Here is a 5,001-nt window from a genome sequence, read left to right on the forward strand (position 1 = left end):
TTCTTTTACTATTCCTGTCTGTGTCCCCTGATCAACTTCCTCCACCTACCTCCTCTACCTAGTTCCACCCTTCAGCTAGGGACCAGGGACTGTGCTCTTGACGCGCCCCTGGGCCTACTTGGTGTAGCGTTGCGCACGCGGGAACTACCCGGAGCCGGGCCTGTTGGGGGTAGTAGTCTTGTGGCGGTGACCCGGTCCGTGCCCAGGGAATCAAACTGTGTGGCTTAGTATTAGCAGTAGATGTTGGACGACTACGCCAGCCGTTGAATGCAGCTATGGAGCTGCCGCTGCAGGGCAGACCGCTGAGGCCGGTGGTACGATTGTGCAGCGTAGACGGTATAACCCCCAACGGGAGGGGTATGGCCTCAGGGCAGCCGACGTGGATGATGGGGGTAGCAGGAACCACTCAGAGACGATGCGGTGTAGTTCAGGGTCTTTACTGGTGACATAAATAGACCCTCCCGGAGTACTGGCTAGCGATTGGGGCCTGGTCAGTCCTTGAGCAGATGGGATTTCCCCTGGCCAGGCGGAGTTGTAGGCCTCCCCAACTAATTGTACTCTTCTGGCTACCTTGCTAGAGGCGGGTAAAAGTAGCCCACGTCCCTGAGTGTACCGTGTGGTGCTCACCCGCATGGCCGGTGACTCGGGGCCTTCTAGTGGCTTCCGCTCCACGACGGCGGTGCTGGTCCCACGCGTGTGACCGTGCCTTCGGGTTTCTTGGCCAGAGGACCTGAAATCCCCTGCCGGTCGGTTTCTGCTGCTGGGTAAGGATTAGTCCCCACAGCCTCGGACTCCGGGTCCGGTGGTAACTCTTCAATCAGGGCGAGCTCTTCAGCTGCCAGCCCCTGATTCCTTGTAGCACTGCTCCCACTGAGCTCCTGATCTTTCTTTCCTATAGCTGCTCCTCTTCTTAACTAACTCACCCTGCCTCAGCCCCAGTCTTATATAGGGGAAGTTCTTCCCCTCCCAGGACCGGGCAGGAGGTGTGGCATGCATAGGATTCCTGACCAAGAGACCTCCCACCTGCTCTCAGACGTAATATCTCTATTACTGTGGCAACCAGACCCCTGGGGTGTCACATTCCCCCCTAGTGAAATTTAGTACTCCGGGACTAAACATACTTTTGTAAACATAACAAGGTATAAACAATAACGTTCTGGTAGAAACAACACATAAGGTGGTCACGGCGTGTCCGCAACCGGGTGTAACTTTTGAGGAAAACAAAGGTGTCCATTTCACCAAAACAGGGAGACGTAACCAGGTAGGGGTCTGTCCTGCCCCGAGTCCTTATCAGTCTTTTAGTCCATCCTGGGTTACGCTCCAACTATATGCACAAAGGATTCCCGGTAAATCCACCAAAGACTCCTACAAATAACTAGAAACACATAATTATACACAAGCAACAATAAACAGGTAAACATTAATAAAATAGCTTGAATATTTAGATCCTCCACCGTATGGGCAACTGGCCTCTAGTGACCCTAGTGGACCTACGGAGCTGGCTGACTGGTCCTGAGCTACAGGGTATAGGAGCTGTCAAGGGTAAACTGGGCAGCCGTCTACGGACTCTTTGGCTCACTAGGGGTATGGCAGGCTCACTATAAGCAGAGGGTTGATTCTCCTGGTCTGCTTGTGTGGGGTCTTCTGCCTCCTGGACCGGCTGTTCTTCCAGCTCTACCTGTGTCTCCGTAGGCACTTGGGATGCTGGTTGGAGGAACGTGAGGACGGGTACCACAACAGCACCATTGACTTGAGTCCAAGACCGAGGGAAGTCTCCGAGCACAGTACTAACCATATCTTCCCTTTCCTCTACGGGTCGAGGGTCTTCTTGTTCCTCTTCAGGGTTCCGTAGCTGTTCAGGACACTTCTTCAAGTGATCCCGGGATACAATGGCTGTGGTTTCCCCTCCGTCTTTACTGATTGTACAGATCTTTGGGTTGTCGTGGCTTGAGGGCAGTACGGTGTACGGGTCCTTCTCCCACTGGTCGTCCAACTTGTGGAGCCATCTTTTCCTCTTCAAGACCTGCTCTCCGGGCACCAGGGGAACAGCGGGAGCATACTGGTTGTAAGTTTTCTCTTGTCTTTCCCTAGCTTGACAGAGACTTCGCTCCACGCTCTCCTGTACTTTCCGGTACTGCTGCTGCCTCTCTGTGTCCCAGTCTGCTTCTGGTGAAGTGTCCTCGGGTGTCAGGACTCCCATCTCCAGATCAACAGGAAGCTTACCAGGTCTTGCCCTCATTAGGTAAGCCGGGGTACAGTTGGTGGAATCTACAGGGATGTGGTTGTATAGGTCCACCAGGTCGGGCAGCTTTTCAGGCCACAGACTACGTTCTTCCAGGGGCAATGTTTTCAGAAGATCTATCACCACCTGGTTCATTTTCTCACAAAGTCCATTAGTTTGCGGGTGATAGGGTGTTGTTCTAATCTTCCGGCAGCCATACAGGGTGCAGAACTCCTGGAAGACTTCCGCTTCAAAGGCAGGCCCCTGGTCCGTCAGCACCTGCTCCGGGTATCCGTGCGGACGGCAGAAGTGCTGCTGGAAGGCTCTAGCTGCTGTTTGAGCCGTTAAGTCCTTGACGGGGACGACAACCAAGAACCGGGAGTAGTGATCCACGATGGTTAACGCGTAGACGTAGCCACTTCTGCTTGGGGTCAGTTTTACATGATCCAAGGCTACCAGTTCCAACGGCTGTCTGGTGATGATGGACTGCAGGGGAGTCTTCTGGCTGGCACGGTCCCTCCTTCTTAGGTTGCATGGGCCACAGTCTCTGCACCACCTCTCGATGGTTCCTCTCATGCCTACCCAATGGAACCGCCCGCGCAGCAGGAACTCCAGCTTCTTCCATCCGAAGTGCCCAGCTCCGTCGTGGTATGCCTCCATCACCATAGCTGCGTCTCTTCTTGGCACCACTACTTGCCAGATTAGTTCATGCGTCCGGGAGTTAACCATTCTGCGGCACAACTTCCCCTTGTAAAGGAACAGTCGACTCTTCTCAGCCCACAGTTGCTTGGCTTCCTCCGGAGCGTCTGGGTCAAGGCGTGCATCTGGCCGAGTCAGCATCTCCTTTACCAGTCGGACGGCAGGGTCACTGTCTTGCGTCTCCGCCCAGTTGTAATGAGGTAATGGGTTGAACGTAGCGGATTGCTTACTCCTTACACGGTGGGAATACTGGATAGTCCCATGACGGTGGAACGCGGGGAGTTCAACTTCTTCCAGTTCCTCTGAATCTTCCCCTACGTCCGGTAGGTTCGGCATCCTGGACAGGGCGTCCGCGTTGGTATTGGAGCGTCCTGCCCGGTATTTGATTGTAAACTCATAGCTGGACAAGCGGGCCATCCATCTCTGCTCTAGGGCACCGAGTCTTGCAGTGTCCAGGTGTGTCAACGGGTTGTTATCCGTGTACACGGTGAACCGGGAAGCAGCGAGGTAGTGCTTAAAGCGTTCGGTGACTGCCCACACCACTGCCAGGAACTCTAGCTTAAATGAGCTGTAATTCTCAGGGTTTCTTTCGGTGGGTCGCAGTTTTCGGCTGGCGTAAGCAATTACCCGTTCCTTCCCCTGCTGGATCTGGGACAGTACGGCTCCTAGCCCGATGTTACTGGCGTCGGTGTAGAGGATAAAGGGCTGGCTATAATCAGGGTACGCCAGGATTTCATCCCCCGTGAGGGCCATCTTCAGCTGGCGGAAGGACTCTTCTTCCAGCTTCTCCCATCTGAAGGGTGGCTTCTGGTTCTTGGCCTTCCTGGACTGGCCTATCAGGAGGTCCTGCAAAGGAGCTGCCTTTTTGGTGAAACCGGGAATGAACCTTCGGTAGTTGCCTACCAACCCGAGGAACTGCCTCACTTCCTTTACGCTGGAGGGGCTTGGCCATTCCTTAATTGCGGTGATCTTATCAGGGTCGGGAGCCACTCCGTCAGCACTCACCACGTGTCCCAGGTACTGCACCTTTGGCTTCAGGAGGTGACACTTGGAGGGTTTCACCTTTAGGCCGTAACTTGCCAGAGCTTCGAACACTTCCGCCAGGTGTTTCAGGTGGTCCTCATAGGTCTTGGAATAGACGATGACATCGTCCAGGTATAACAGGACCGTCTCAAAGTTTCGGTGTCCCAGACAGCATTCCATCAATCGCTGAAAGGTTCCTGGTGCATTGCAGAGTCCGAACGGCATGCAGGTAAACTCGCTAAGTCCCATCGGGGTGGTGAATGCGGTCTTCTCCCAGTCCGCCTCTGCTACAGGAACCTGCCAGTACCCGCTAGTGAGATCCAAGGTGGAGAAGAAGTTAGCAGATTTTAAAGCAGCCAAAGACTCCTCTATTCTTGGTAAGGGGTACGCATCTTTGTGTGTGATACGGTTAATTTTCCGGTAATCTACACACATTCTCATGGTGTTGTCTTTCTTTTTGACCAAGACTAGTGGAGCTGCCCAGGGGCTACAGCTATCCCTGATTACCCCAGCCTCCTTCATGTCTCTAAGCATCCCCTTGGCGTGTTGGTAGTGTGCAGGGGGTACGGGTCGATACCTCTCTTTTATGGGAGGATGGTCTCCCGTGGGGATGTGGTGCTCTACCCCCTTGACTCGCCCGAAGTCTAACGGGTGTTTACTAAACACTCTCTCGTACTCTCGAACCACCCGGTAGACTCCCTGTTTCTGGTGGGAGGGAGTGGAGTCAGTACCCAAATGTAGTTGCTGACACCAATCCTCCATTATTTTCATAGAGCCGTTACCTTCCTCCGGGTGAGATGGAGGCAAGGGTTCCACAGACTGTATAGAATTTTGGTTGATAGTATATAATTTGGCTAGCGTAGCATACCGGGGCAGGTATACTTCCCTTTTCCCGATATTTATTATACGAACGGGCACCCTCCCATGGCGTACATCAACTACCCCCCGTGCTGTCAAAATGGTGGGCCTACTGTCTGAGTAGACTGGTTCTACCATGGCCTGGTAATCTCTACCTCTTAGACCAATAGCTGCCCGGCACCAAATCATCATTTCACTTT

The sequence above is a fragment of the Phyllobates terribilis genome, unplaced genomic scaffold, assembly GCF_046119375.1.
Source record: "Phyllobates terribilis strain yellow unplaced genomic scaffold, ASM4611937v1 Scaffold_3__8_contigs__length_932513732, whole genome shotgun sequence".
NCBI classification, from domain to species: Eukaryota; Metazoa; Chordata; class Amphibia; order Anura; family Dendrobatidae; genus Phyllobates; species Phyllobates terribilis.